Source organism: Zonotrichia leucophrys, chromosome 3 (genome assembly GCF_028769735.1).
Source record: "Zonotrichia leucophrys gambelii isolate GWCS_2022_RI chromosome 3, RI_Zleu_2.0, whole genome shotgun sequence".
Taxonomy (NCBI): domain Eukaryota; kingdom Metazoa; phylum Chordata; class Aves; order Passeriformes; family Passerellidae; genus Zonotrichia; species Zonotrichia leucophrys.
Window position 1 is genome coordinate 111,837,127 of NC_088172.1, and position 12,820 is coordinate 111,849,946.

Genomic DNA, 12,820 nt, shown 5'->3' on the forward strand with positions numbered 1-12,820 from the left:
TGGCATCGGCCAGCAGCAGAATGACACTGCCAATGTCCCAGGGCAGCTGATGGCAGCCAGGACCCTCCCAGCAGTCAGAGGTTGCACCACACTCCCAAATGTTTCACCAACGAGCTTGGGGTTGCACCACAGACACAGAACAGAGCTGAGATGGATCCAGGTCCATCCCTTTACTCCAGGCTGCACAAAGTCTCACTTCAGTCATTTTCTTCCATAAGTCCACCCAAGATTCTCCAAGGTTTCTGTTGTGGTGTGTTGCAATATCCTGTTTTACCTTCTCCCTTCCCCCTCGCCCCTCGCTGAGTGTGCCCTGTCAATCAGGCTAACATACCAGCAAGGCGTCGTGTGATAGGTGACCCTAGTACCTTGAGACCCTGCCCCTTCACCTGGTTGGTGACTCACCTGTCCCCTCCCCTTCCCCTGTCCTGAGCTTAAAATGTGAATGAGACCATGCGGCCTTTATTCTGTTACCAGCAGTGGCCCAGTGCAGACGTATCTGTACTCATGGAATAAACATCTGGCTACCTTCTAGCAGAATCCATTCCCTTTCTCTCCACCATCGCCAGAAGCTCTCTCCTGAGGAGAACGGAGTCCTGTCTTGTGCCCCGCTGCACTCTGCCGCCAGCCAAGGTATCTCTGGGGTTAAACACCACAGTGCTGCCTCTGGCCAAGCAGCGAAGGTCAGAACTGGCCTAGGCACCATCTAACTGGTTATATTGGGATACATATTCCAATAGTTTCTGCAGATTGTGGTTGTCAGGCCCAGGTCAGTGACAATCAGGTAGAGCAAAAGCTCTAATTCATCAATCCTTTTAATTCTTTAAGCCTCTCTCCACCACCACTGTGATTATGTTTTCCTTTTAACAAGGCCTTCAAGGCAACAGAAACACAGAAGAGCAAGGAGCAAAAAAGTCCTCAGGTGGTCAAAGATTCATTACAACAGACAGAATCATTCCCTTTATCCTCTCTCCAGCCCCCACTTAATTGAGTAGCCTGATAAATTGATGAATTACAGTGAGATGATCTTGCTGTGATGCCTCTTGCTGATGAATGAAGAATATCCTGCCAGAGTCCCCTGGTTTCAGGTGATGGATTTGAGCCCAGGCTGCAACACAATTCCTTGTGACTGACAAGCTCAGCTATTTGCACTCTTAATCTTGATAATATTTGATTGAATAAATCCAAGGTCATCATTTCCCAGGTGGATAAATTGCTCAAAACATCACCAGCCCTCCAATTACTCCAAACTGCATTAACAAAAAAAGGTGAAGAATATTCACATTAGAGCTGCTGAGATTTCAGCCTCGTGGCTGGGAAATATCTACAACCCAAACCAAAGCTTTGCTGGAGCATGAATGAACAACTGTGGAGTTCCATTTGTCATCCCACAGCCCTTTTCCTGCTGCCCTCAAACCTCAGGGACACAAACCCCTGGGGAGTAACACTGCTCATGTTCAGTCACAGCCCAGCAGATCCTTTCTTTTTTGTGTGAAGTTTGATAGGAAGCAGCTTGGCTGCACTGGAGTGATTTCAAGACGTGGGAAGCTGGGAAAGGATAACTATTAATTGGCATAATTTTCTTTCAGCACATACAAACACTTTCTAATAGGGGGAAACATTAAAACTCCCATACTTGAGCTTTAGTGAATACTTTGGGGGTGCAACCTGATTTTTCCTTCCCATTTTCTTCTTCTTCAAGAGGCAAAAATGGGAGCAAAAGCTTCTGCACCTTGGCTGCACAGAACTTTCACACAGATCTCTGCACAGCATCAGCTGCATCCAAAGATGGTGTGTCATTTGTGAAATATTCCAGTCCTTTATTGTGCAAGCTCCTAATTATTAATGTCTAGGCTCCATGTTTCTGCAGTGAGATTGATGATGTAGCTCAAGGTGGTGGATTTGAACTCATTTTCCCTCAAATCTACAGATGGAAAACCACAGAAGTGCTTTTTATCCCCTCAACTTCGGTAGTCTCTGGTGCAGAAAAACCCCAAGGAACAAACAAGCCCCTCAAAAGAGGAATCTGAGGTGAAAATTATCCTTCTCTGCCTCCACCACCACCACAGTGGCATAAATGTCTTTTAAACAGCTCCACGTGTCCCTTGGGGGCAATCCAGACAGATTTTAGCAAAACTTCACTGTTGTGTCTGTTTTTAGGGGATATAAACTGCATTTTTAGGGGATATAAACTGCCCTAGTGCAGGCCTCCTTCCATCCCACTGAGGCTTTTCAGGCCAGGTGCAGAATGGGGACTGCAGCAGGAACAGAACACAGCTGGAGCCCTGGGATCAGGAGAAAAGAGGCAATGATGCAAAAGGCAGTGACCACACATGACCCTTGTGGAGGGAGCCAGCAGCTGTCCCCGTGGAACAATAGCAGGAAACTGTCACTGAGCTGGCCTGTCACAGAGCTGGGCATGGAAAAGTCCTGCAGGGGAGAGGCAGAGAACTTCTGGGCACAAAGGGTTTCACTCCTTCATGTGATTCCCACAGCAAACTGAAAGGGAAAGATTTTAAGCCTTGAAATTAAGATTGTTTTGGAGGTAAAAGCATGGTTGGAGAGTCAAATGAAGTGAATCCATTTTTTCTCCAAGGACACCATACACTGGAAAAACACATAGAGTGAGCAGCCAGCACCTGGACTGGTGGCACAGGCTGCTCTTACTGGTCTAACAGGGCTTAACACAGACAGCTTGTGCTCCAGAAAATACTCATATTTATACATTCACATACATATGTATGTACATATAGCCATGCTGGTCCATCCAATACAAACAGATAATAAACCTACAACACCTTTTGGCTCCAGGGTGTGGGATTTAAAAAAAATTTAAAAATTTAAAAAACAGCAGTCTGCACGTGCTGCAGCAGAATTTGCATTAAAATCAGCACTGCTGGTCCCAGTGAGTTATAGGGGCTTGCAAGAGGCAGGATAATGGGATTTCACCGTGTTTGGTTCCCTCAGAGGTAACTGCACTCTTATCAGGAGATGCAGATCTGAGGCTCTGACACTGCTCTGATTCATGCTCTGGAATAAAGCAGACATTTGATGGCATCTGCATTGCTGACTCAATTGTGTATCTTCAGTGCTGATCTTGTTGGTGCTGGGAAAAGGGATTGGGAGGGAAAAGTGCTCCTGCTGCCTGCATGCCACGGCTCTGCTGTTTGCCCCAGGGCCCCACTGGTAAAAATAGGTAAATAAAGAAAATAAATGTGTTCCTGCCTCCATCCCACATCCACCAAGGCAAGGCTTTCAGCTGGGTTTCTCCAGCCAAACTTGGCAAAGCAACTTCAAGGAAAAAAGGGAATTCCAACTGCTCTGTTTTCAGAATATATTTGAAATTAAAAGAAAGTAAACCTTGCCCTGTCTTCTCCCTGCACTTTAGTCCCAGCCAGTCTCAGAAAAAGGTGAAAGATAAATATTTTCTTGTTGAGGCTCATTCTACCTCCAAGTGGTTGTTTCCAAAGTCTGGATTTATTTATTTTTTTAAAGTTTCATCTCTGGCACATCTAATTTTCTTCCTTCTGGGGAATAAACACGAAGAGCAGCAGCCCAGCAGGTGATGAAACAGATTCTTCTCCAACTCTACAAGTAGAAAGCTGAGACCAAGAGGGTGACAAGGAAGATAAATGAACACCTTAGAGGATGCTAATCACACATGGGAGTGGTGATTTCCAGCAGCTTCTGCCTCCTCTGGTGCTCTGGCAGCCCTTGGTGAACATTCCCAGCCCCATGTGCCAGACCCAGCACGGGATTGCTGCTCCTGTTCTCTCCTTGCCCTGCCTTCACCACCAGAGCTGTGATGGATGCAGCTCCTCAGCCTCTTCTTCTCACAGAGAGGGGCTGTGGCACCTTCTGTGCTTGAAACTGGGTGATTTAGCAAGAAAGAAAATTTATATAAATTTACAGAATCATACAAACGTGTAGTGGCTTCTGTTGGAAGGGAACTAAAAGTTCATCTCATTCCAACCCCCTGCCATGGACAGAGACACCTTTCACTAGACCAGGTTGCTCCAACATGGTCTTGTGTGGAGGTTCATCCTCATGGCACGACCCAGGATGGGTTATCCATGTTGGATAAGAATAATATGGGAGAGGAAGGACTCTCTGTGCCTCGTGTCCCTCTTGATATTTTACTCATCAAGGGTGCAGACAGGATCTCAGGGGGGTTCAAGGTCCTCTGCTGTCCTGGTGGAGCCACCGTGCAAGAGCCAGAGCCTTCCCCTGGCAGCTCCTCCCAGCCCGGCCCAGCAGAGCCTGCACTCCTGGCACACACACCATCCACGCTGGCTCTGAGACCCCAGGGATGATCCAGCAGGAGACATTGCCCAAGGCCCATCTCAGCTCCCACCCTCCCACATGGCCTGTGGCAATGGCCCCACCAAACCCCAAAGCTGAAGGAGCCAGAGGATTTACAGCAAACCATACACATGTGTAGTGGCTTGTGTATAAGGGAACTAAAAGTTCATCTCGTTCCAACCCCCTGCCATGGACAGAGACACCTTTCACTAGACCAGGTTGCTCCAATGTGGTCCTGTGTGGAGGTTCATCCTCATGCCATGACCCAGGATGGGTTATCCATGTTGGAGAAGGATGACATGGGAGAGGACTCTCTATGCCTCGTGTCCCTCTTGATATTTTACTCTTCAAGGGTGCAACCAGGATCTCAGGGGGGTCAGGCTGAAGGTCCTCTGCTGTCCTGGTGGAGCCACCGTGCAAGAGCCAGAGCCTTTCCCTGGCAGCTCCTCCCAGCCCAGCAGAGCCTGCACTCCTGGCACACACACCATCCACGCTGGCTCTGGGACCTCAGGGATGAGCCAGCAGGAGACATTGCCCAAGGCCCATCTCAGCTCCCACCCTCCCACATTTGGCCCCACCAAACCCAAAGCTGAAGGAGCCAGAGGATTCACAGCACACCAGAACAGGCCTGGGGCTGAGAGCCTCATGCCCAGCGCCAGGGCTGAGCCTCCTCTCCAGGGAAGTCGTGTCTCATCAAGCCTTGGCTGAGCGCTGGCCCAGGCTGGGGCTTGCCCAGCTTCCCAGGGCAGCCTAGCCTGGCTGGTGACTAATTAGCCATGATTAATAATCACCTCTTCCCTCCATCATGGCCCTTCTGCTGGCACCCACTCGTTTGGCACTAAGCCCCTTGGGTTCCTTTCCCTAGGTGACCCCAGTGCTGCACCAAAGGTGGTCAGAACTGCTCCAGAGTCACCAGGGATGGACAAGGAGCCTCTCATCAAACCTCCAAGTTTTTGGGAGCTGCCTCCAACTACAGCAAACAGCCAACCTGTGCATTCCCATTTGGAGATCCACTGAATTTGCCCCATCCCAGTTCATCTCTACTGTTTAATTAATCACAAACAGGAATTCAGGGGAGGGTGGCTGCTCTAGGACAGAACACAGCCATTAAATAAAATATAAACACCTCATCCATACTTAACATTGGGTTTGATCTACACTGTTTTCCTTTCCTTTTTCAAGGTGATTTGCAATTTCTTTGGTTGCATTTTGGGAAGGGGAGGGCTGACTTACTGCATAATCTCATTTTTGATCTATTATTAAATGCCTGCTTTCTTTTTTTCTTTTTTTACCCTTTCTCTAGGAAGCCAGAAGCCCCAGCAGGAATTACAGCCAGAAAGGGAGGTGAACTGTGAAATGAAAGCTGCAAGAGAAAGAATTGCTTGGGCTTTTGTTTGAAATTTTCAGAGTTTTCTGATTTTTGGTTGGAAGAAATCTCAGATTGGCAAACCTAGGCCAGAGCCAGGACTCAGTGGAAGTCTGGGACAGGATCACAGCACATGAGGGCAGTGGCACTCAAGGCAGCCAGGAACATCAGATTTTTTTTGCCATTTTGATACCACCTGAAGGTGGGTCTGTTCCCAAGGCCACGCTGGAGATGCATCAGGGCTGATGAGTGATTTTCATCACCCTTTTTGCCTCCTCCCAGCCCCTGTGCATCGCTGGCAGCGATTCCTCTTTCTGCCCTATTTCAGAACTGAGGAGTTTCTCCGCTTTGGCACCAGGACCCGCTCCCACCTCCCAGCCAGCTGAGTCAAAGGCGAGCCTGGCTTTGCTGCCAGCCCCTGCTGAGAGCTGGATGCTCCCCTTGCCACGGCAGCCACTTGGCTGGCCAGCACACGGTCCCCTTGTGGAGCCACACGGCCAATCTGTGTCCCCCAGCTCCCCCCGATATCTGCAGTGCACAGATCTCGTACAGGGATCAGCCACAGGCACCCCCAGAGAAGGGCAGATCCTCGTTAACATTTCCTTTTAATTGAATTAATTTGTTTAACAATTTCCTGTTAATTTCCTATCATAATAATTGCCTTATTAACTAATAGGAACAAAGCCATCATTTAAACACCAGGAATGTGACTCAGTGACTGTCACAGCCACCAAAGCTATTTTTTGGGAAAATAATAGTTTTTTGAGTGCCTTTGTTTTTAAAGAGTGGCCCATGCAAGCAGCTGAGAGTTTTGCAGCTGAACTGGGCAAGTTCAGACTTATTATGAAGGAAAAAGCATCTCTGGGCCACATTCCATAGAAAACTCTCTGATTTTTCCAAGGGAATAGAGAAAGGGCAGGGATGTGACACAGCCCAGAGAGCAGCTCCATCTCCTTCTGCAACTGGACATCCCAGTTGTGGAAAATCCAGGGGATTTTTGGGGAAGAAACCCAAAAAATGGCACATCTGGAAAGAGCCATCCCTGGTTGGGAGCAGTCAGCAGGTGTGAACATCCATCTGACGACCTCGAGCATCTGAAGGACCACCAGGACCTCTCCTGGTCCTGCTACAAGAACCATAAAACTTCTGCTTGACCATTTCCAGGCAGCTGCTTCCCGAACCCACCAGAGACCAACTACAGATACAATAAAAACCAGTGCTGACATGGGACTGGAAACCCTTTCTCATTCCCCAGGGAGACAGAGAAATAGAAGAAATAAAGGAAACGGTTGTGAACCTTCAGTTCCAGCTCACCCCACAGTCACAAAATCCTTTTTGGGATCCCCAGTGACCAAATCACAGCTGCCACAAAAACTGACGTCAGTGATATGGGAGCAGATGTTCCCTCACCTTCATATTTTTGCTGGATATGAGTGATTCAAGTTTCTGGGCACAAAACCAGTTGGAAAGAGCCTGTTCCCAGAGATGTATGCCTGCTAAAAACACCAGAGCTGGATGCCACTGTGACACGAGGGATGTATGTGCCACCTCCCTTCTCCACCTCCAGCCTGAATCCCATCCTGCCTTCCCTCAAACTCAGCGAAAAGGAGCCAAACCGAAGCAACTGTCTGCATTTGGCTTTATCTGCTACAAAATGTCAAACTCTTCAACGGGAATTGCAACATTTCCATCCTCCCTCCCTCCCTCCAAAGCAGGGAGACTGGTACAAAGCAGCCAAAAATGGATCAGAAAAAAGAAAGCAGCCACAAATGGAGGACCCTCTTGGATGACAAAGGGTCCTGCAGGGAAAAACCCACCTGAGTTTCTCCACATTTTCTTGTGTCACCTCTGAATTTGCTTCCCATGCGTCCATTTACACAAAAATGTGAGTGCACGTGTGGCACGCTGTGGAAATATTATGACTAATGGATGGAACCTGTGCAATGTGTCAAAATCTTCCCTCTCTGCCCATGTAACAGCATTTCACAGGCACTTGAGACATCAGCACCTACATTTAATCTGTTTCCTTGTGAGAAGATGGAATGCATTTAATGAATTACAGTGATTTTATGTCTCACCAGTAAATTCTGCGCTGGCAGGGCAGCAGAGAAGCCACAGGTTCCTCCAGGCCTTTGCTATGGGATCAACAGGCTTGCATCCCCCCTTATTTATTTTAAAAAAGCACATAGAGCACAACACATCATTTCATATTGATTTTTAAATTATTTTTTCCCTGCTAATACCCCATTTCCCCATCTCTGATGGCACTGGACTGCATCTCCTCCTCACTCCAGCACACAAAGTGCCCATCCTGCATTGCTGGTCCCAGCAGGGAGAAAGCTCTTGCCCCAAGGTTTCTCTGGGACCATTTATAGTCTGCTAACAATGATGTGCACCAGCACCTCCACCCCTGAAATCCCCTCAGCTCCTGCTTTGGACAGGATCACTGGGACGCAGCTGAGCTCCTGTGCCCAGACCTTGCCAGGTCTGCAGAAAAACACCTCAGCACCTTCTGCTTTTAGCAGGGATAAAATTATCCATTTATAGTCTCCTAACAAGGATGTGCACCAGCACCTCCACCCCTGAAATCCCCTCAGTTTTGGACAGCCACATTCCCAGGATCACTGGGACACAGCTGGGCTCCTGTGCCCAGACCTGGCCAGGTCTGCAGCAATGGGGACAGGCAGAGAAACACCTCAGCCCCTTCTGCTTTTAGCAGGGATAAAATTATCCATTTATAGTCTCCTAACAAGGATGTGCACCAGCACCTCCACCCCTGAAATCCCCTCAGTTTTGGACAGCCACATTCCCAGGATCACTGGGCTCCTGTGCCCAGACCTGGTCCCATCTGCAGCAATAGGAATGGGCAGAGAAACACCTCAGCACCTTCTGCTTTTAGCAGGGATAAATTTCCCATTTCCCCTCCTTTTCCCTCCCTTGCTGAGCCGCGCTGCCCGCGGAGCCGGCGCATCCCCGGGCGGAGCGGAGCGCAGGGCTCCGGCTGACGCACAGCCCTGCCAGGTCAGCCATGCTCGCACTCTCCACGTCTGCGGCATCTCAGCCTGGAGCAGAAACCCTGCAAAGCCCCTTCCTGCAGCAAGCCAGGCGAGAAGCACACCGAGAAAAGCCCGAGGGAGGCAGAGGACAGAGCAGGGTCCGCGGGGAGCGGGGTTTGCACGAAAGAGCAGAAGTTTCTTTGCTCGGCCACTGAGGCACATTTGAAGGTGAAGGTTGGACGGGGCTGTGGGAAGCCCGGGCTGCCCACAGCGGAGCGGAACACAAAGAAACCCAGCCCCAGCATGATGAAATTCAAGTTTATTTGCTTTAGCTCGGGTCCAGCTTCCCTCGCTGGCTCAGGAGAAATTTCTTTCATGCTGCTCTGTCTGGGAGCTTTCGTGCAAACCAGGTTTTTAACCAACTCAGAACACAACTCCAGAGAGATGGCGAGTCCTGAGCACCCGAGATCCAAGGGACCAGAGCATCCTGACTTCTCCAAGTCCTTTTGCTCTGCTCTGGTTCACATCCCAGACACGGAGTGAACGCGGCCGTAGCTGAACCATGAAGGTTCCACGACCCCGGCGCTGCCGAGATTTCTCTTTAAGGGCAGCCAAACCCATTCCTCTGCTCCCGGGCACCGCTCGCCTCCCCTCTGACCATTCCCGGCTCCCCTCCTGCAGGGATTGCTCCTTGCTCCACAGAAACCCTCCCAAAGCCTCCAATGTTCCCCATGGCCCAAATTGCCAAACTCGAACGCAACTTTCACGGGGGCAGAGCAGCCCCCGCCCGCTGTTCATCGCAGCCGTCACATTAAACAGAATTTATGTTGCACCATCCCGGCGCAGCGGGAGCGGAGCCGCTGCCACCCCGGGGCCACCGGCGCGAGTTTCCCCCAACTTTGGGGACCTGGATAAAAGCCCACTCCCCCCTCCAAGAGGGCAGCTGCCAGGGTTCATCCCAGTGGAAAAACCCCAGTCCCCAAACACCCCCAGCCGCAGGAACACGCTCAGCCCCCGGGACATCTCCATCCCGGGATAGGGGGGGAAAGGAGGAGGAGGAGGAGGATGGTCTCCTCCAAGAGGGACCCAGCCCGGGAGGGGCTGCTGCTGCTCCCCGCCTGAGCCCCTCCTGTGAGGCGGGGAGTGATTATAAAGTAGAATAAAATAAAGAAATAAAATATTTAAATAAATGCGGGGAAAAAAATTAAAATAAAAGCGAAACCAATAAACTCAAATTAAAAAAAAAAAACCAAAAACAGCAGATAAATCCAATAAAATAACATACCATAGAATGAAATGAAATAACACCGTGCGGTCCGAAGCGTGCCGGGAGCGGCGCTTACCTGGCGGAGGGGCCGCGCTGCCCCGCGGAGCTCCGCGCTGTCCCCGCGGCCGCAGCCCGGCGTGCGGAGCCCGCGGAGCCCCCGGCCCCACTCGCTGCATTCTGGGAAGCGGCGCCCAAAAATGGGGGCGCGGTGCCCTCTGGTGGCACCTCCCGCCTGCGGGGTGCCCTCGGGGGGGAAGGGGCGCGGGGGGACCCGCAGGGTGATTTGGGGTTCTAATAGGGTGAGGGTATAAATGTATATCGCTGTGTATGTATACGTGTGGTATATACATGCATATATATATATATATACACACACATATATATATTATATATATTTTATATATTCACATATGTATGTATATGTATGTAATTTCATGGATATCTGGTATGCATATATTTTATTTATTTATTTATTTATTTATTTATATGTTTGTGCCTGTGTAAAAACTTAGAATCCCAGAATGCTTTGCTTTAGAAGGGACCTTAAATATCACAATATTCTACCCCCATGCCATGGGCAGGGACACCTCCCACTATCCCAGGGTGCTCCAAGCCCTGTCCAACCTGGTCTTGGACACTTCCAGGGATCCAGGGGCAGCCACAGCTTCTCTGGGAATTCTGTTCCAGGGCCTCCCCACCCTCAGGGAACAATTCCTTCCCAATATCCCATCCATCCCTGCCCTCTGGCAGTGTGCAGCCATTCCCTGTGTCCTGTCCCTCCATCCCTTGTCCCCAGTCCCTCTCCAGCTCTCCTGGAGCCCCTTTAGGCCCTGGAAGAGGCTCTAAGATCTCTCCAGAACCTTCTTTTCTCTGTGCCCATTCCCAGGCAGAACCCCAACCACCTCTGGAACATAAATGGGAAGCCCTGGTTTGGAGAGGGAGGGGCAGATGTTGGGGCACATCAGCTCTTGGGGTGAAACTCGTGGCTGGAGGTGCGAGGTTCAGAGCATTCCCCTTGTGAGAACTTGTCAGACACACAAATAGAGGCGTCTGTAGTGATAGAAATGTATGGATCGATGGACTGGAAATGTATGGATAGAGGGACTGGAAATGTATGGATTGATGGATTGGAAATGTATGGATAGAGGGACTAGAAATGTATGGATTGATGGACTGGAAATGTATGGATAGAGGGACTGGAAATGTATGGATAGAGGGACTAGAAATGTATGGATTGATGGACTGGAAATGTATGGATTGATGGACTGGAAATGTATGGATTGATGGACTGGAAATGTATAGACTGATGGACTGGAAATGTATGGATAGAGGGACTGGAAATGTATGGATTGATGGATTGGAAATGTATGGACCAATGGACTGGAAATGTATGGATTGATGGACTGGAAATGTATAGATTGATCAATTGGAAATGTATGGATAGAGGGACTGGAAATGTATAGAAATGTATGGATTGATGGACTGGATGTACCCGAGGGTGTTGCAGGAGGATGTGGGGCCAGAGTGCGTTTGGGGACTCTGGGTCACAGCCCCACTCCTCCTCTCCTCTGTGCCCAGGCTGCTTGGAAAGGTAATTAATGCATCTCAGGTGGGTAATTAATTCATCTTGGGTGGATAATTAATGCAGCTCTGTGGCAGAATCACCTAAATATTAACGAGACTTTGTGGCTTGGCCTCCCTGGGTCAGCACTGCTCTGCTGAGCCCAGCTCTGGGATCCTGCTCAGGGGCTGACCAATAACTCAGCAAACCCTGGGGAGAGTGGGATGGTGATCCCAGTGGGATGGTGATCCCAGTGGGATATGATCCTACAGCCAGCCACGGTGGGATCACCCCAAAAATGGGATTAAAGCCCAAATACCACTCTGAAAGTGAGACCTCACAGGCCTTGATCCACATTCCCAGTTTGCACCAAATCCTACTAATGTAATTCCTGGGATTGTTTTCTGACAGGAGAAGCAACTGCAGGTGATGGACAAGACCTGGAAAAGACCCAGCTGTGACAGGAGAGGGGAATTGCTGAGGGACTGTGAGGCGCAGCAATCAGGTGTGTGCACACCTGGAACTCCTCTCTCTCCTTTTCCAGGGCAAGAGAAGCCTCACAGGAAGGACTTGGCTTTCTGATGCCACCTTGTGTCTGCTGCAGACGTGAGGTGACATTTCAGACCCTGCCAGCAGCTCCTTCTGACTCAAAAAGCTTCTTTTTCAACCCAGTTCCCCATTCTGCAGCCTGTGTTCCTGTGATGGCTTCCTACAGGCTCCTGTTTGTTCCCAGGGCAGGGATGTGACTCTGTGCACAATCAGGGGCCCTGTCCCAATCAACATTTGGCCAAATTCTGGGGAGGGCTACAAGTATCCCTCAAATCCCAGGAAATCCTGTGTTTTCCTGGCGTGTCTGTCAAGTCTCATGCCCAGAGCAGCAAAGACTGTTCTGAACAGCTTAAATAAAGCAAAATATGGTGAATGTCCCCAGGGAGTGACCAAGGATGGGATAGGGGCTCCTTTGTGAGAAATTTTGCCTCTAACTGGTTTTCCTGGCACCATTTCCACAGCTCCAGGTGGCAGCTCGGGCACAGATAATCCAATGGAGCACAGTGATGGAATCTGTGGAGATTACAAAGCCTGGAAACATTTCCATGGGACATCCAGGTGCGGTGAGATGGACAGGAAAGAGCAAAGCCAGCAAGGAGCATCTCCTCTCCATCGCCTGCAGCTCCTGGGGTACCTTTTGGGGGGCAAATTTAATCTTTTCCACTCCATTTTAATCAGCTCATCAGCAATGGGCACTGACAGCACACCAGCTAAGAGGTTTATGCCTGTTATTCCCTAAAGATCAGCCTTTGGAATCCAAGAGAGAGAAGTGGCTGCATCTC

The 12,820-nt window shown here is 49.7% G+C and overlaps 1 protein-coding gene across 2 annotated transcripts in view; it reads right to left on the bottom strand.

The window, feature by feature from the left end:
* Window positions 1–10,093, bottom strand: part of EXTL3 (exostosin like glycosyltransferase 3) — a 158,534-nt gene extending 148,441 nt beyond the window's left edge. For both annotated transcript variants that reach the window (XM_064709976.1, XM_064709971.1), the window contains exon 1: window positions 10,005–10,093. The gene's annotated coding sequence lies outside the window, so the exon portion shown is untranslated. The remainder of the gene's footprint in view (window positions 1–10,004) is intronic.
* Between the last annotated feature and the right edge of the window lie 2,727 nt (window positions 10,094–12,820).